This window comes from Spodoptera frugiperda, chromosome 22, assembly GCF_023101765.2.
Source record: "Spodoptera frugiperda isolate SF20-4 chromosome 22, AGI-APGP_CSIRO_Sfru_2.0, whole genome shotgun sequence".
Lineage (NCBI taxonomy): Eukaryota > Metazoa > Arthropoda > Insecta > Lepidoptera > Noctuidae > Spodoptera > Spodoptera frugiperda.
In genome coordinates this window covers 2,828,938-2,849,588 of record NC_064233.1, presented here as the reverse complement: position 1 = coordinate 2,849,588, position 20,651 = coordinate 2,828,938, and the positions used below count along the sequence as shown (strand labels likewise).

At 37.5% G+C, this 20,651-nt stretch overlaps 1 protein-coding gene across 4 annotated transcripts in view; it reads right to left on the bottom strand.

The window, feature by feature from the left end:
* Window positions 1–20,651, bottom strand: part of LOC118279757 (uncharacterized) — a 52,371-nt gene that overhangs the window by 19,403 nt on the left and 12,317 nt on the right. The gene's annotated exons all lie outside the window — the stretch shown is intronic.

The following is a 20,651-nucleotide window of genomic DNA, read 5'->3' as shown; positions in this document are numbered from 1 at the left end:
AGGTAGTCAACAACACTCAACAGTCCCGAAAATAGTTACTTTTTACCTGATCAAGCATTACACAGAGGAAAGTTTTAACTAAATATTGCCAATTCGTGATCTGATCTCCTTACCGCATGTGAATCGGAACGGTTATTAAAAATTCACATGTAAATACCTACACCATTAAGTTAAAACAGTTTCCATTAAGAAAGTAAATAAATATAAATTATACTTTATCTGATACAGTTACCTTTAATGGCCGGTTAAGTAGGTACAGTTAACTGCAAAATTTATAGTATAGCCATTGATATAGATACCTATTGATAAAATTATGGTCGAAGAGTGGAATAGTTGATATGATTATAAAATAAAAAAAAGGTAATTTAAAAAACTAAAAAACCCGACTGCGTTTCTTTATAACATGAAAATGAAAAAATCCTAAAACAAGAAAGTCATCGTAAAATTTAAGCAGTCGGGATGCTTTCTATAGTGGGTCCCGACTGCTTCAATGACACCAGAGGCGTTACAAGTGCGTTGCTTTTTGGGGGTTAGGAATTTAAGGGTTGTTGGGGAATCGGGGATTGGAAAGATTGGGAGGGGTAATCGGGTCTCCGGTAAACTCACTCACACAACACAAAAGCAATAAATATATGGAGAAAAGCTCTACTAGTTTCGAGTCGCAGAGGGACTCTTCATCATGAGCAGCGTGCGTAGACGCGGCGACGTCGCGCAGCCTACGTGAGTAAACCGTGATATTTAGTTATTTTAGTATATCTCACGATAGTTTATTATAAAACATATAGTTATTAACATACTTACAAAGATTGAAAGCATAACAAAAACTAAACATATCCAGTTATATTTTTCCAAATATCTACATAAACCAGTATGAATAAATAACAATAAATTTGTGTTTGACACCCATTAAAATGACCAGTTACTCGCGTGACTAGCCGCCTATAACACCAGGACATGTTCATTTAACAAGAATAATAATATGATTAAAATAAAAGAATAATATAAAAGCTGAAGAGTTTGTTTATATGTTTGGAATTCGCTTATCTCCGTAACTGCTGTATCACCTCCTACTTGGGACTTATAACACAAATGGTGAAAAGCGGGTGTACATTGTATAGCGGTATTACGTGCCGTAATGTGCATCTCTACCTACCCCTTCGGGGATAAAAGGCGTGACGTTGCTTGCTACTGTATGAAATATAAAAAATATATTTATTAAAATATAGTTGAATAATTCATTCATCAAAGAAGACTATTAATTTGCAACTCCTGTGCACCAGGATCTACAGTAGATACAACCATGCAAACACCGGAACACTGAAGTCCGGCGCGTCCCAGGGACATGAATGACTGTCTTGGATCCCGCAACGAAATAAATCAGAAGATATAAAAACATCACGGTACCAAACTCGACACGAATAGTTTGTTTTAAATAGCACCTAACTTCACAGACCGACTGACAGACTATTGTTTTCTTTCTGATTTGACGTTAAGTGCCTAAGTATTTATGGTTTAATTGGAATAAAAGATTTGACTTTGATTTTATACACGATTTTTCAAAAAAAAAAAAAAAAATAACTTGGAATGACAAAAATGTAATTTAATATTAATATTATAATTATTTATCACGCTAACTGTACTTCTGCAAATATTTCAAATACTTAACAAATAAGATAAACACGATCGATGTTTAGGAATCTACTTAACTTTTGTGTTAGGGTTGACAGTTACAAAAGGATATTCGGTTATTAATTTTATTTTTTGGTACAAAATACTCGAGTGCCGGCCATGCTCCGGCTTACATTCGTCCAACCCATGCGGTTGGATGAATGTAAGGTGGACAGACGACATAGCCAGAGACGAGGGAAGCCAGTGGATGCAGGTGGCTAGCTGTTGTTCCACAAAGACTAAAGGGACATTAAGGTTTGTTCTGCAGTGGACGACTTCTGACTGTTGATAAATAACATTATTTTGTGAGAGTGGGCCTTTTTTGACGGGGTGGGGTGGGGGGGGGGGGTAATCATCCAATAACTTCTCTCTCGCTTTGAGTGAGGGAGTGTCAGACTCTTACTGACTAAAAACCACCCCGCTCCTATTCCTGCTTTTGAAGCCGGAGTCCCGGTAAGCCGCAAGTCATTGGAGGAATTCCTTCCCTTAAAAATAAAGTAGTCCGCAGCTCCGGATCGGGCATTAGCCCTTACCACTCCTGGTTACGTGTATATAAGTTAAAGTTAGGTATAAAGCGTTTAGTACATAGAACATTTTTTTTACTATTAAACATTGATTCGAGACAGCCCTGCCGTAGGCTGGTCGTATTTTAATGGATCAGCTAGAAATTGGGCCTCGTTCAACCAGTTTTTGTGATTTCTAATAGTTTTATATCTTCAACTTGTAACTTGTTGTGTTTAAATATTTATACGTAGAAATACGAGGATTACATTATATTTTTTTGGTATGCAAACGAGCACACGGATCACGTGATGGTAAGCGATCAGCGCCAGTTATGGATACTCGTAGAGTTACAAGTTGACAGTTTTGACGGAGGAAGAGAGATAGATACTCTTATTTTTTGAGGGGGCAAATCATCCGATATCTCACTCGCTTACTGACTAAAAACCACCCCGTTCCTACACTTGCTTCGAGCGGGAGCCCCGGTAACCCGTAAGGTCGTTCGTAGCAGTGGAATATTAAGATCTATATATAAGAATACATATAATACATAGATATACATATAAGAAATACATACTACTAAAAGTTTATACTAAGTCCTAGGTTAAGTACATGTAGTTTACGGTTACGGTTTAAGTTAGAGATAGTACTCAAATTTTCGACGCCTTAAAAAAGTCGTTAAGTTGTTAAAAATATTTAAATTATAACCTATGTAATAAAGCAATAACCTTAACATGCAAATAAAGATTTTGAGTTTGATCTGAATGATTGCAAAACGCGGGCTAAGGCCGCATTGGGAAAACGGGTGGAAAAAAAATTGTACCACTTAACATTTTTACTATACCTGTGCCTACTGAGGCAGGGGGAGTTAAGGATTAATAGGAATGCCGTCTTATGTATTAAAATTAAAATAAATAAACGATAACTTTGTACATAAGATGCTTCAACTTATAAAGGTTAGTAGTTTCTCATTATGATTGTAATGTGATTATGGATCATTTACATAACCTAACATACATACATACACAAACATAGTCACGCCTGCCTCCTTTTGGGGTGGGCAGAGACACTACGGGGCAAACGAGCAGACCTGTCACCTGATGGTAAGCCATCAGCACCTGCCATGGATACCCGCAACACTAGAGGAGTTACAGGTGTGTTGCCAGCATTTTAAAAAGGAGTATCTCTCTTTTCTTGAATGAAAGCTTTTTATGTATGTTCGTATTTTTTGGGTGTAATTAGCAATGAGCCGGTGCACGCGACTTTTGGCTTTGGCCAATGGCTACTATCTAGTAAGTGATAAGGGATAATGAAGCCTATAGTTCAGTGTTACTAACTAAAATTGGCCCTTTTAGTTAGTCAAAGGAGTAGACAGAGATCCTCATAAGGATATATTCTCTTTTCGATTATTTACTAATCGAATCAACGCTTGCGTTGTGTTTCGTTATGTGAGTGAGGTTACCGGAGGCCCAATTACCTCCCTTCCCAATCTTCCCAATCCCCGATTCCCAAACAACCCTTAAATTCCAAACCCCCAAAAGGCCGGCAACGCACTTGTTACGCCTCTGATGTTTCGGGTGACCATGGGCGGCGGCGATTGCTTATCATCAGGTGATCTGTATGCTCGTTTACCGGCTTATACTATAAAAAATCATCGAAAGGCTAAATGAAGTCTACAAAAATTCAAGAGGTCTGTCTAGAGTTGTGTCCGATTTAAGTTAATAGGTTCACCCCAATTAGTGAACGTAATAGGATTAAAAAATCGATAACTTATCATTATTATATTTAATGTTTAAATAGATCCGTTAAATAAAATCCTTCAAGGTCGTAGCTCGATGAATCACTGCGATTAATAATCAACTCTATTATTAATTAACAAAAGAATTTAATATTGCAAATCAACGAACGGTTTATGGTCGAGTATTTGGAAAATTTTGTGACCAGCCAAAATGTCATTTGGTTGCATATACCTTTATTTTAGTTGGTCTATTTTATATTTTAACAGATACTATGAAGTAAGTGCAAGGAAGAGATGTCATGACTGGATTTCCCTTTATCATACTCGTAACGCATGACACTTAACAAGGAGCGCGTTACATTACGAAGCCTCTATTTTCCACGTTGTGATTTCCTAATAACCCTTAAATTCCTAGCCCCCAAAAGGTCGGCAACGCACTTGAAACGCCTCTGGTGTTTCGGGTGTCCATGCGCGGCGGTGATTGTTTACCATCAGGTGATCCATCTGCTCGTTTACCGGCTTATAACATAAAAAGGTAGGTGTCATTTAATGACATTTTGGTTCGGTGAGAACCTATAAGTGACACCTATCAGTACAAGTTTAGGTGCTACGTCAGGCTAAGTATTTTTTAGTTAAGAGATTGTTAGTGGGTTAGTGTGTGTGTGACGTTTTAGTGGGTGGTTGGTTAAGACAGCCAAAGTTGTTCCAAACAGAAAATAGCCGATTCAAAAATGAATATGTCATAAGTTGCTTTCAAGATACTATTTCGCAACCGTGCGTATGGCGCGTCGCGTTCCGCGTGCGTCTCAAAGAGCCATCAGACCACAGACAGATACCAATAGAGCTGATGGCGACTCGGAGATGCGGACTACCTAGCGGGTTACCAGCTTAAAAAGCATTAGGAACAGAGTGGTTTTTAGTTAGTAAGAGTCTGACACTCCCTCTCCCTTCACCCAAGACGTGAGAACTCATTGGAACATTTTCCCACCTCCCAAAAAAAAACCCCATATCTCCCAAAACCAACTATCTCCGAAAAAAAAGGGTCCATACTTGCAAAACACATCTCCGAAAGCCAAAAAAAGTCCCACAAGGCACCGTTAGAACACAATTGATCCGCTTCACAATCAAAATTCCGATTCGAAGGTCGTACAGCGTAGACATTTGGACTAATCGTAAACAGTGTGTGACTATATTCAGGTCAGTGCGAAACTTTAGTGGCACGTGTAAGCCATACTTGCATTTAATATAAAAAAAAACCTTGTACACATATACCACTAGTTTCTACACAATCTATGTATTACACTTGGGTGCAAAGAAACGGAACCAAAATATTTAAGTATCATAATATTTTTCTGATACGCGTATTTTATGAATTGGTAATGTAGGTTTAAGCCGTAAGACAATTTAATTACATTTAAAATGAGAGTATAGTGTATTACAATACGTACACGCCTTTTATCCCGAAGGGGTAGGAGAGGAGCACATTACGGTACATAATGCTACTGTATAAAAGCACACCCAGTTTTTGCCATTTGTGTTAAAAGTGCCAAATAATAAGGGTGAGCATATAGCAATAGCCAGACCCCGTGCTACAATAGTACCATACACTTTTCCAGACTCCATGTTACCACTAAGAAATTTTCGAAATATCGAAAAAACCCAATAATACCTTGCCCGGCCCAGGAATCGAACCGGAGACCCCTTGCCCTGCAGACAGACCACTCGCAAATAAAATGAGAGTGTTTTGTTGTAAAACTAATTTTCTTTTTTAAAAGGTTCTTTAAAAGCAAAAAATAACCGCCAGTATGGCTCCGTTTTTTCGCTCCCAAGTGTAAGTTGCCGAGTGACCGCAGAGTAGAATACATTTTTGTATAATGAATCTCTTCTCTTCCGCATGTCGTAGGTGATGTATGACTATTGACTAGTGATCGAAATTAATTACCCAATCTCCGTATTTGCCAGTAGGGCTCATGCCTGATCCGGAGCTGCGGACTACCTAGCGGGTTTACCGGGGCTCCGGCTCGAAAAGCAGGACTAGGAACGGGATGGTTTTTAGTCAGTAAGAGTCTGAAACTCCCTTTCGCCTAGCCCAAGGCGGGAGAAGAGATTGGATGATTTTCCACCCTTAAAAAGATTTCCGTTTATTGACAGAAACTCCATACTTAGGATGCATTTCCACCAGAGATGTGCTATGCTACGATGCTGTGGATGCGTTTGGTTTCCACCAATCATATTCATTGGTACACATACTTAGTACTGGTGGAAACGGATTCAGCTAAGCTATGTTTTTATATGGAAAGATGCGTCTTATGGCTTTGATGCGAAGTATCGATAGTAGGGTACTATCGAGAAATCGCATACTCAATCTGCGCATCTTCTCGCACATCTAAATAGCTTAGTATCAGTGGAAACGGTCACATAGTTTCATAGCTCAGCTATTATGAGCTTCTTTGCTTTTTAAATAAACATAAATATTACATCCCTTGTGGAAAAGCACCCCTAAATCCTAGGACCTACACCTTCTTAGACCGACTATCTGACTAATATTATAAAAGCGAAAGCGTTTGTGAGTTTGTATGTATGTTTGTTACTCAATCACGTCAAAACGGCTTAAGAGTTCGGAATGAAATTTGGAACAGGGATTACTTTTTATCTCACGGGAATGCAAGCGAAGGCACTGGAAAAAGCTAGTAATATGATATAGTTTTAATATATTGTAATGTATTTAGCAAAAGCAAAAACATTGACATTCCACGCGTTATCGACCGACCGCTGACTAATTTCTATTTGACAGCCACGATATTATTTATTATTAATTAGTTTTTTATTAAATATTCTCACGGCCATTGACACTTGCACATTTAAGTTCTTTTCCACTAGAGATGTGCTATGCTACGTTGCTGTGGATGCGTTTGGGTTCCACCAATCATATTCATTGGTACACATAGCTTAGCACTGGTAGAAACGGACTCAGCTAAGCTATGTTTTTTATGGAAAGATGCGTGCTATGGATGGCTTCGCATACTCGAGCTGTGTATCTTCCTCGCACAGCTACATAGCTTAGTATCAGTGGAAACGGTCATATAGTTTCACAGCTTAACCATTACATCTTCGCAGCATAACTACATAGTACATATCTGGTGGAAAAGCAACCTTACTTGGGTAAAAGAGTTCCTATTTTTTATCGCCATCGCCCATGGACACTTGAAACTCTTAGAGGCGTTACAAGTGCGTTGCCGGCCTTTTGGGGTTAGGAATTTAAGGGTTGTTGGGGAATCGAGGATGAAGAAGACTGGAAATCTCTATCTTGGACCAAAATTGGAAATCCGGGGACCTCCCTCACACAACACAAGCGTTGTTTAACGTTAGTTTTCTGTGAGGTCGTGGTAGGTATTACTCCGGTTGAGCCGGCCCAGCAGTGCTGAAGCAGACAAATCGGTCTACCCCCTTTCTAATTCGTTTTTTGCTGACACCGCTACCTCGAGTGTTACCTCCTCTCAGTGTTACTCCAGTTTATCCGTAATCATGGCGCTTGCAACAGTGCCGAATTATCGGAAACTCATTAAAAATGAAAAACATGGTAAATATCCCGTTTTAAGTTCCAATTTTAGTGTTAGTGACCATGTCAGTTTAAAAACTTATAACTATAATATTAGCAAAACATCTTCGAACTCGGTTAGTTTATTTTACAATATCAAAATAACATCGGTTGGGTCACTTTTTAATCTTGATATTTGGACTCGTTAAGATCTTATCAGATTTCATAATCTTACCTATCCAACTACGAATTAGCATGATGTGTAAACAATCTGTTGATATGTTTGTGATATTTATTTGTATGAACTTACATAATTATTATAACGACAACATGTTAAATCCTCGAAAGGGTTAAAAAGTGGTGCTCACCCCTTTTTTCCTTGTTATACTTTTGGATACTTTTTTGCTACAGGAATGCGGGCGAAGCCGGTGACAGAAGCATATACATATTTTAGCCACTATTATGACACTTAAAATATAAGTAAATAAGCACTTAGTTTTTCAATAATCATACAGATTGTTAGGAGCAGTAGTTATAACTATGTTCAATTCACTGTCGCTTAGTCACCAAACTTACGGCCAGTTTCAATAACCTATCTATTTGTAGATTTGCCTACTAGAGATAGTATTTTGTCAAATTTTGTATGGAGCTTATGTCAGAATACTATCTCTAGTAGGCAAATCTACAGAAAGATAGGTTATTGAAAATGGCCGCTAGTGAGTTAGATTCTTTAATCACTCTATGTAACTGTAGAAACCTGATCAAAATCACTTTAGAGTAGTTTTTAACTTTATCGCAAACAGACAGACACGGCGGCGACTTTGCTTTGTAATTCGTTAGGAATTTAATAAAAATACTAAGAACTTGTATAGTTTATTTATAGACAAATTACAATTTTATGGAAAAATCATGATTTCAAAGTACACAGAACTAAAATAACTTGTTTAGTTTTTAAGACTCGGGCAGCTTCTTTTTTGCGGGGACAAAATTATTCAATGACTTCTTCCGCCTTGGGCGAGGGGAGAAACCACCCCGTTCCTACTCCTGCTATCAATATTATGTAAGTAGATGAAGTACTTTTGCGGTGCCCAAAAGGGCCTATAGTTGGGACATATTACTGTATTGAAATTGTAGACCACACTGTACACTATGGATGCATTAAAGTGATTTGATTTGATTTGCTTTTCGAGCCGGAGCCCCGGTAACCCGTTAGGTAGTCCGCAGCTCCGGGTCGGCATCAGCCCTACTGGGCTCCATCTGTGATGGTCTGATGGCTCTTTAAAACGTGATGAACTGCAGGCATGGGTCTGGTTCTGGTCGGGCGACGAGCTACTCTCGCTTACCATCCGCAGACCTGGGGGCCTACTCTAATTCAACGAACGAATGAACGAACGAAAAAACTTTGCAGATTGCATACTACAATTCTATTAATTGCGAACATCCGTGAACAGAAATGAACGAATTAAATGAAGATAAATAAACAGATTTTGATATGAAATTGATATGGATGCAGGTGGCGGCTTGTCGTTCTACGTGGAGGACTAAGGGGGAGGCCTTTGTTCAGCAGTGGACGTCTCTCGGCTGATGATGATGATATGAAATTAAAATTAAACGTAAAAGTTCGCAATAAATAGAATTGTAGTATGCAATCTGCGAAGTTTTTTCGTTCGTTCGTTGAATTAGAGTAGGCCCCTTGAACTTGCGATGGCCGGAGAGTCTCTTGCGACGGCGGGCAGAATCTAGTCTTTATTACTATAAATGTAATTAATTTACTTAAATAGCATATGTGACAAGTAATTTGGACAACATAATGATAATTATGGCACACAATGGTACAGAAATAGCTACAATATGCACGTGTATAGACCGGTTTTAGTACGATTGGGCAAACACGTGCTCTTTGCTATAACGACATGACATAATTGTGTGTGGGAACTGTACTTCTATGGGATAAGGACCTCATCTGAAATGGAGAAGAAACGAGGATTAACCTTTCGTCTGCGGGTATATGAGACAACAATAGAATACACATTGTGTCTCGCACAGATCTGCGCTCCAGCATACGACGGGTTAATCACCACACTTGTAAAGATTGGCGATTTCAAACTCATATGTTACTGGCTTCTGCCAGCAGACACGTTTGCGTTTCTGTGGGATAAAAAGTATCCTGTCACTCAAGTCAGCTCATACCCTGTCTGTATACAAAATTTCATCAAAATCCATTCAGTAGTTTCAACATGATATTTTTTCCTTTTTTTATGGAACACGCCAGTAAACAAACAGACCTGATGGTAAGCAATCGCCGCCGCCCATGGACAAGTGCGTTGCGTTGCGTTGAGAGTTAGGAATTTAAGGGTGATAAGACCGACAAACATGCATTAACCTTTTTTTTTTACATTGGATTCTTAATGTTCACCATACCAGGAGTTGTGGACGACTATCTATCAGGGCTCCGGCTCGAAGCAGGAGTAGGAACAGAGTGGTTTTAGTCAGTAAGAGTTTGACACTCTCGCCTCACCCAAGGCGGGAGAAGTCATTGGATGATTTTCCCCCTCAAAAAAGCTTTACCACATTTTATACATCTGCGGTATTTTATACATGTTTTCATAAAAAAAAAATAGGTTAGTATGTAAGACTTGGCAGACTCGAATTTGAGACATAGATAAAACCAGTTGAGATAGGTATAAAACTTCTTTTCCACTTTTTTTATGATGAAAAAAAAAATCAATTCTACGTGAAATAAAAAATTAATTTTAATATAAGCTATTTGATATTTTGCTGCCATAAAAATTGAGGTATTCTGCTGCTCTATGCTGTACAGTGTACATGATGTCAAACTCCAACTTGCTTATGATACCCTAGTACTTCAAAACACACAACTGCTCTATGCTATAGGTTTCACTTGATGAATGATATATTAAAAACTCTACGGATCATATTCGATATTATTTAACGTGCTGAGAAACGTAAACTTCCCAACACTAGTATCTACTTATGCGCAGGTGCCATATGTGGAATAAAATATAAAATTATTCCACAAATGGCACCCACGAAAAATACCTATGGGTGCCCAATGTGGAACATCATCGGTGCCATTAGCTTGGGTGCCATTTAAACGGGTGCCCAATGTGGAATACCTCTAAAAATTGGCTACGTAATTCCTTAAGTATATGTTGAAATCAATCATGAAAGGTTTTGTAGCAAAAATAAGTGAAAAGTTACTATAAGACTTTTTTCCACCAGAGATGTGTTATGCTACGTTGCTATATATTATTTGTACACATAGCCTAGCACTGGTGGAAACGGATTCAGCTAAGATATGTTTTTTTAATAAAGAAAGATGCGTGCTGGCTGGCTTGCCAACTTTCGATACATAAACGAACAGACGTATCACCTGATGGTAAGCAATTGCCGCCGCCCATGGACACTTGAAACACCAGAAGCGTTACAAGTGCGTTGCCTTTTGGGGGTTTAAGGAATTTAAGGGTTGTTGGGTAATCGGGGACTGGAAATATTGGACCTCCGGTAAACGCATTTATATAACGAAACACAACGCAAGCGTTGTTTCACGTCGGTTTTCTGTGAGGCCGTGGTATCACTCCGGTCGAGCCGGCCCATTCGTGCCGAAGTATGGCTCTCCCACACTTAAATTTAATAATATATACAGGTTGAGGTTTTTAGTGCCGATACCGGAATTGAATACGATGTATTATTATTAGAACAAGCTAGCTTTGAAAGTACCCCAACCAGATTATAACACCTATGTATAATATGTAAAAATTTATATTTCGTCGAAATCTTGAACATATATTTGTTCTATTTATTTTTATATAATTTTTTCGTTGATATAATGCGTCTAGAACTTTCCACTACTGAATTATGTTTAATTTTGTTTCATTAGAAGCGTATTCATTATGATTTAAGACGCCCGTTTCTCATGCATGAGGATGCGAGTTCGAAACCTACCAACGGTAAGTACCAATGTGACATTTTCCGAGTTATATGTACTTTCTAAGATTATTTAGACACCCCTGATAAATGATAAAGGAAAACATCGAGAGGAAACCTGGGCTTATTATTTATAATTTTATTATAAGTCTGAAATCGCCAACCCGCATTGAGCAAGCGAGGTGATTAATGTTCAAATCTTCTTCGTGTTAGGTTATTTTCTTTTTCTATCTTTTTGACACTAATATTCAGTAGTGTTACATTGTTCTCACATAGTTGAAGCAATCGAAACAATGTAACCAATAATTGAATTGTGAATCTGATTGGAAAAGAGTAACCTATGGAGTTTCTTGCTCGTTCTTCTCCATAGGAATCTACACTTTGGGACGAGCAAATAGAGCAACTAGAGGACTGACCGACAGACAAACTTTTTTAATATTATTATATTTGCTTTGACGTTCAAAAGTGCCTGACTGGTCTACTTGAAATAAATGACTTCGACTTTGAGAAAAATTGCAAAAAAATGCATTTATTGCATTTAAATGAGATTTTCAAAACGGAAAAATGTCACCAAAACTCGACCTGAACAAACGCTTTGAATGAGATATAGAAATTAGATTGGACGCACAAAAAATATTAAATACCACTGGACTGACAAGCTGCTTACAATTTTTGCTTGTTTAATGACGAAAACTCTTATTCTTATTGTATACGCAGATACAGAAATAGATTTTATAGGTTATCAATAGTTTTTATATACTTTACATACCTACAAGTTCTAACAATTAGCATACATAATTTTTGTTAGGTGCTCGTCATTTGACCTTAAAGAAGAATTCTTCATTTGCAATTGTTTCCTGAATTGTTTGAATTAGTTTTTTTTAAGGGATATGTGACAGATTCATGGTGCTGTTTCGCGAAAGATGTGCTATGTTACGTTGCTGTGGATGCGTTTGGCTTCCACCAATCATATTCACAGTACACATGGCTTAGCACTGGTGGAAACGGACTCAGTTAAGCTTTGTTTTTTATATGGAAAGATGCGTGCTATGGATGGCTTCGCTACATCGCATACTCGTACTGCACATCTTCCTCGCACAGCTACATAGCTTAGTATCGGTGGAAACAGTCACATAGTTTTACAGCTTAGCTATTACATCTTCATAGCAAAGCCGCATGGCTCATCTCTGGTAGAAAATCACACTAACTTCAACACTAATAAATATTTATTCACCCATACATTGGTGGTTGGTACAAATACAGAAATATGATTTTACATTTTTGAAGACACACGATAAAAACCAATTGAATATTTAGTTAATAACAAAAAACTGTTTATAATATATCTAAAAATAGTAAACTGATAAGTGAATATTTTATTACCTATAAACAAAATCAGTCTCACGGCATTAGTTATATAATTATTAATTATATACAGCTTGCGATAATAGAATTTTTATTCTATCTACACTCTCACGCCTTTTAACACCGAAGGGGTAGACAGAGGTGCGCATAACATCACGTAATGCCGCTATACAATAGTAAATCTACTTTTCACCATTCGTGTTATAAGTCCCATGTAATAGAGGATGAGCCTATTGCCATAAATTGGCCACAATTCCAGACTCCTTGAACATAGAATTTTTCTTAAAAAAGGATAAAAAAATCAAATGTTTAATGACCGCATCAATTCAACAACCAACTACCGTATCGGAATTCGAAGAATTTGTTGTGCCAAGAAAAAAAAATATGGGACAAAATGTCAAACAATTTCCGGACTCATTTATGCATCGGATACATTTAATATTCAGTTATTTTAAAAAAAAAAAACACAAACGTTAATTTCTAAACTATTCACGTGAATGACATAACAGCAGTTTGCTAACTCAATAATTATTAGTTAACGGTGTAAAAAACCAGTAAAACCGATTTATAAACCGGCCATATTATGCGTATTTTGAGAAAAAAAAAAAATATAATGTTGAACCAATTTTTATTATTTTTCTTGTTTTTGTTTTTTTTTTGGTTTAGGAAGTCGTTGATCTTGTTTTTGATTTTTTTTATACCATAGCCACAGACATAAGTGGCAGAATGTGAAATTAGGTGTATTTAATGTTACGGAGCTACGTAACAGGTAACCGGGGCTCCGGCTCAAAGCAGGAGAAGGAACGGGGTGGTTTTCAGTCAGTAAGAGTCTGACATTCCCTCTCGCCTCACCCAAGGCGAGAGAAGTCATTGGATGATTTTCCCCGCTCAAAAAAGCTGTGTTTAATGCAATTACTACGCAAATAATAATTCATCTTTTTTTTAAATGAAGGCTTATGTTTTTTTGTCCTTACATAATAGACTACTTTCAGAATGGGACAGTCAATTTTATAGTTTAAGATATACAGGGTGTCCCTGAAGTCGACGTCCAATAGGGGCCAGATCGGCAAGGTTCCAACTGTTATCAGAAAAATATAAAGAAAATTCTAGGTAAAATTCCGCCTCGGGCGAGGCGAGAGGGAGTGTCAGACTCTTACTGACTAACAACCACCCCGTTCCTACTCCTGCTTTTCGAGCCGGAGCCCCGGTAACCCGCTAGGCAGTCCGCAGCTCCGGATCGGCATCAGCCCTACTTGTCCCCATCTGTAGTAGTCTGATGGCTCTTTGTAAGAGCCTGAGGTGACATGTAGTGAGAGTCTGACACTCCTGTTCCACCGAATGCGAGAGAATTCATTTGTTAATTTTCCATTCTCGCTAAACATTAGTTTTCCATTCACTAATTGGACAAGCGTCTAAATGTCATTTGTCTGGGTAGCAAGATTAGTATAAAAGTTGTTAGTCTACTTTTAAAATAAAAATTTGTAACTAAAATGTGTGTATGTGCATAACTCATGAATTACTCGACCAAATTGGATAATAGGGATGATGACGGGGTATGAAAATTAAAAATCTATTTAGTCCGTCAGTTAGGTAATGAAAAAATATTAAACACGTATATAAGATAACAATACTTAGATAAAACGAATCAAAGTTTAGGAAGCAAATACGTCATTTCTACGTATAAAACGTACCTAGAAATGACGTCACGCGATATTTCAAACCGATATATCTTCGAAAGTATTTGTTTCCGAAAGAAAATAAAAAATACGTATCTAATGTTTTAAAACAATCTACAAGACGGACATTAAAATAAAAAATACTCATCTACCCTATTCCTTATTTGCTGTATTTAGGACAAGGTTTTTAAAAGAGACTATGACCTCTAAGTTTGTTTCGACATTTCTTCTCAGAGTAGTCCGATAGGAAATGCCGGCCTCATCTAGTTATTTAAGAGATTGACGTGTAAAAGAGTTACATTGTAACCTATTTGCAAAATAAATATCATTTATCATTTACTCTACCTATGTAAGAAAAAAATCGATACATTCAACAGGAACATCGAGAAATCGGACCCGAGTGAAGTCGGGGCGGGTCTAATAGTCACTAGTAGCCAATAAAAAAGAAAAAAAAACCAACATAGATTCACTCACGTAATAACAATATCGCATATGATGCATGGATGTATGAGGATGAACGGATGCGGCACTGTGATGCATACAGGAACAGGTCCCCGGTCGCAGCTCCATTTCTCACTATTTAGCTTCTTACGTCAATGTGATTGTGGTTTTATAGCACTTGTTTTAAATACCGCATTGCTAGCTTTATGGGTGTTTATTATTATTTAATATTAGTAACAAGATACGTTACAAATTAAGTTTTTGTTTTACAAAAATCCATTATTAGTTTTCGCGAATTATTTTTACACCAATTTTTATTACGATATTTTCAAGTGAAAGTTTTCTTCTTACTCTTAAAATAAAAACACAGATGTCCATTTAAAAAAAGTTTTATAAAACACTCACTCACTTCAAAAAAAAAAAAAAAAAAAAATTCAGAAAAATCCGTTAAAAAAAGCTATCACAAAAGAGGTTTGCAATTGCAACCTTCTCAGTCCCATTTCTAAACGCACTAAAAAGGTTATTTCGTTTCGATACTATCACCGATGCACTAGTCGCAACACTAGCTTGAAAAAATCGACTAAACAGTGAGAGTTCGATATATCCTTGGACTACCACTCACTGTCATGGTGGGGTTCTATCTCGAGGTTTACCGAATTACAATAATAATGTGATATATTAAATTCAATAATAATACCATATATTTATTCATAAATATTCCGTTATTTAGTGAAAGATTTGATAGACTACACAGATGTAAGTGCAAGTTGTAGAAAGCTGTGTTACTATTTTTTAGGGGTGAAAATCATTCAATGATTTCTCTCGTCATAGGTAAGGCGAGAGGGAGTATCAGACTCTTACTGACTAAACACCATACCCTTTCTACTCTTGCTTTTCAAGTCGGAGTCCCGGTAAACAGCCATTGTCTGCAGCTTGTGTTGTCACATGCATGGGTAACACTGAGAGAGGATTTTTTCATGGTATAAGCCGGTAAACGAGCAGACGGATCACCTGATGGTAAGCAATCCCTACCGCCCATGGACATTTGAAACACCAGAGGCGTATTTTGGGGTTAGGAATTTAACGAGTTGTTAGTTGTCTTTTTGGAATTAGGTATTGGAAAGATTGGGAATTTTGAAGATTTGATTTATGTTTTGGGAATTTTTAAATTGGCTATCGTGCAACGTGTAGCGGAGATTCCCGCTCGGAGAAACTGTTTGTATGATCCACAAAATGTTGTTTCGGGTTTGGATGTCATATGCATGTGAACGACACAGCGTAAAAACCCAAGTTTGTAGTAACGTATGAAAAGAAGTATAAGCTTGCCTATTACTATACAGGCAATTGATAACTAATATTAGAACTTAAGACGGGATATTTACCATGTTTATTAATGTCTATGAGTTTCCGATATTTCGGCACTGTTGCAAGCGCCATGATCACGGATGAACTGAATCGAGTTACAAGTGACAGTGGTAGCGGTGTCAGCAAAATATCGGAAACTCATAGACATAAATAAACATGGTAAATATCCCGTCTCAAGTTCTAATATTAGTGTTAGTGACTATATCCGGAGCTGCGGACTACCTAGCGGGTTTACCGGGGCTCCGGCTCGAAAAGCAGGAGTAGGAACGGGGTGGTTGTTAGTCAGTAAGAGTCTGACACTCTCTCTCGCCTCGCCCAAGGCGGGAGAAGTCACTGGATGATTTTACCCCCTAAAAAAAAGTGTTAGTGACCATGTCAGTTTAAAAACTTATAATTGATATCTAGCGAAAATTCCGCCAACCTATCACAACGAAAAATAAGCTTCGATATTTTGAGAAACCGGCCAGCAACCTGATAGATAATTTAATCAGGAACCTGTAATACTGGCCTATAAATCAGTATGCTAAACTTGAAATAACACTAAGCTATATTGACGTCACAAGATCCTTATAAAGAAAAAAAAAGAAGCTTTCGCGTCTCGTTTGTATAAACGCAATATTCTTAAAAATTACTAGATTTATTTTGGTACGGTTTCCATAAATAGATAGTGTGTTTCCGAAGGAAGGTTGTATAAAAAATGATGGTCGTCTGTGAAGCTACTTTCTTGTTCTATAGATTTGATAGAAGAACGAGCAAAAATCTCCATCTTTATCACGCCTTTTATCCCCGAAGGGGAAGGCAGAGGTGCACATTATGGCACGTAATGCCACTGTACAATGTACAACCACTTTTCACAATTTATGTTGTAAGTCCCATGTAATAGGTGGTGAGCCTATTGCCATATACTGGGCACATTTCCAGACTCCGTGCTACCACTGCAAAATTTATTGCATTACTTCACCCGACCAACGAGGCAGTCTTTCTCTCTCTCTCACTCGGCATTTCAACTTTACTTTTTTTTAAAACATGCTTCTATGACCTTTATGTAATTGCAAATTCCAGTAAATTGCCTTAAATTAAAACTAAACACAACTACGTCAGTAGTTTCATAGAAATTAATATTAATTTTATCGATAAAAGTCATTTAATTTTCACACCTGTTCGAATTATTATATTTATTACTTACTTATTACGTATTTCCCAATTGATGGGGATCAAAAATGCAAAGCTGGTAAAGGAATTGAGTTACAAACATTCACACAAACTGACAAACTTTCGCATTTACTTTCATATATTAAATGGTTTTATTTAGGTTGCCCCGTTTATTTGTTTGGATTATTGGTCATTTGAATTATAGTAATTGGAATTTTACTCCCTTCCTAATATCATATCAACCTTTACCATTGTGGCGGTACAAGTGACAAGTAGGGTCGGGTCGGTAGTATCCTAGTTTTCTTAGGTAAGGTTACTCTCTGTTCCATAAACCATTTTCCCACGTTAGGCAAAGTGGGTGTATCGAGGCAGGTAGGAACGGGGTGGATATTTAGTGCAGTAAGAGTCTGACAGTTCGCCTCGCCCAAGGCGAGAGAACTAATAGGATGATGTTTCCCCCTCAAAAAAAGGTAAGCGTTGCTGCTCGGTGTCTGTCAAACGTTTAGTCCCTTATTCGTCCTCGGACGGGATATGTAATATCTATCTGGAATGGTGGATATTTGTGCGTACAAAGTTGCTGGCAGAAGCTAGTATTTTTTTATGGTATAAGCATGGATACCCGAAACACCGAAGGTGATACAAGTGCGTTGCCGGCCTTTTGTGGGTTAGGAATTTAAGGGTTTTTGGGGAATAGGCGATTGACAAGATTGGAAAGGGGTGTGATTGGGCCTCCGGTAACCTCACTCATACAACGCAAGCGTTATTTCACGTCGGTTTTCTGTAATACCGTGGTATAACTCCGGTCGATCCGGCCCATGCCGAAACACAGTTCTCCCACACTTATATTGCATGCAACAGTATATAATTTATGTATATTGTATAATACATATCTAACTTGCCCACAATGCAAATAATTTGACTAACATCATAAAACTCTAAGGTTAAATGAATAACAGAGTTCTAGATTTTTTTAATATCAAGTTCAACCGATCCACGTGTTAGATACAGGCTGTTGAGAAATTTATCAAATCTTTTTTTTTCTTGTTCAGTTTAGCAATTCAATTTATGAATTATTGATTTTGTGAAATGATTTAAATAAATATGAATTTTAATATTGGTTAGCTGATGTCTGTGTTTGCGTGGAAATTTGTACTCCTTTCTTTTTTTTTTTTTGAGGGTGGAAAATCGTCCAATCACTCTTGGGCAAGGCGGGAGGGAGTGTCAACCACTTACTGACTAAAAATCACCCCGTTCCTACTTTTCTCTAGGTAGTCCGCAGCTCCGGAAATTTGTATTCCTAGGGTTTTCATTTTTATATACTTTCCCCCGCAGTAGACATAAATATGTAACCTCTGTTGAGCACATCGTCGCGTCTACGCACATTTCTCGTGAATTAGAGTCCCGTTAAGACTTGAAACTAGTAGAGCTTTTCTCAATTAGTTCAAGTGATTAACCGTCGTACCTTACTCAGTTATTTATTGATTACTTAACCTAGACCTAAGCAATTGTTTTCAGAACAAAATCGTTGCTAAGTAATAGTTTAAGTAATCATGAAATGTCTAGTTTAGTAGTTTGTCGTCAATTTGAAGAAATTAAGTATATCTCACGATAGTTATAAGACAAATGTATGACCAACATCATATACATCATGACCATCACGGACACCCGAAACACCAGTGGCGTTACAAATGCGATGTCTTTTGGGGGTTAGGAGTTTAGGGTTTCAGATTGGGAAAGTGGGTAATTGGGCCTCCGGTAACCTCACTCACGCAACGCAAGCGTTATTTCACGTCGGTTTTCTGTAAAGCCGTGGTATCACTCCGGTCCGGCCGGTATACTGAACTGTCTGTGCCAAAATTTCATCCAAATTCGTACAGCAATTTAGGAGTAAACGACATAAATCAAATTTTTCGCATTGACATAAAGTAATAAACAAAATTTTACACCACGTCCTTAGTACCGTTAGTTTCTAAAGGTTAAATTTGGTAGTCCGGTTATCTTTTTTTTTATGTTTTCATTGTTATTCAAGATTTAAAATTCACATTTTATATGGATTCTCATGACCTTTTGTAAAAACTTGCGTGTTTAACTTTAAATATAGACAGATAACTATTTTTAAGATAAACTGTTAAAAACTGATTCTATTTTCGGTTAATTTGATTTATATAAATACTTCTGGTTATAGGATAATTAAAATAGAATTTAAAAGACCTTGGAGAAGTTTGCTAGCTTTTTTTGAAGTAAAGTTAATTAACTAAAACTCACGGTTTACTCACGTGTAATGGAGAATAGCTCTACTAGTTTCGAGTCACAGAGGGACTCTTTATCATGAGTAGCGTGCGCAGACGCGGTTTTACTGTAGGCAGTAGGCTGCGAGACGTCGCCGTGAGTGAGTAAACCGTGATTTTTAGTTAATTTAATATGTCTTACGATAGTTATCATAAAATAAAATTTATTAGTTATCGTTTATTTTTAACTAGCGACCGCCCCAGCTTCGCTTGGATGCAATGGTGATATATTATGCATGTATTATACATATAAACCTACCTCTTGAATCACTCTATCTATTAAAAAAACCACATCAAAATCCGTTACGTAGTTTTAAAGATTTAAGCTTACAAAGGGACATAGGGACAGAGAAAGCGACTTTGTTTTATACATACTATGTAGTTATATAGACGAAAATCGATACTTAACTATCGTCATTGCACTCGGTTGTTGGTAAACGAGACGATTTTACCTATTTTTTTATGGCATAAGTGGCAAACGAGTATACCTGTCAACTGATGGTAAGCGATCAGCGTCGCCCATGGACATCCGCAACACCAGAGGAGTCACAGGTGCGTTGCTGGCCTTTTAAAAAGGAGTATGCTCTTTTCTTGAAGGTTTGAAGGTCGTATCGGTTCGGAAATACCGCCGAAGACAGCTCATTCCACAGTTTTGTTGCGCGAGGCAGAAAGTTGAAGTTTTTGAAGAAAGTTTTTAACTCATATAACGCGTGAAAAAGATATTTAAAAGACAACAACCTGTACATGTATGACAGAGAACTTTTTGTATTTATTTCAATCAAACGATTTGTCGAATGTATAAGACTAGAATCTTGTTTTAAGTTAATTACAAGACTTAGATTGTAATCCGAGGTTAATCTGATTTGGTATAAGTTATGAGAGGAGAAACACTGAAGCTTTAGTGTGCACGAAAGATGCAGTGGCTGGGCAACCGGCCGCGTAACGTGCAGCGGTTTCGATTCCCGCACGGA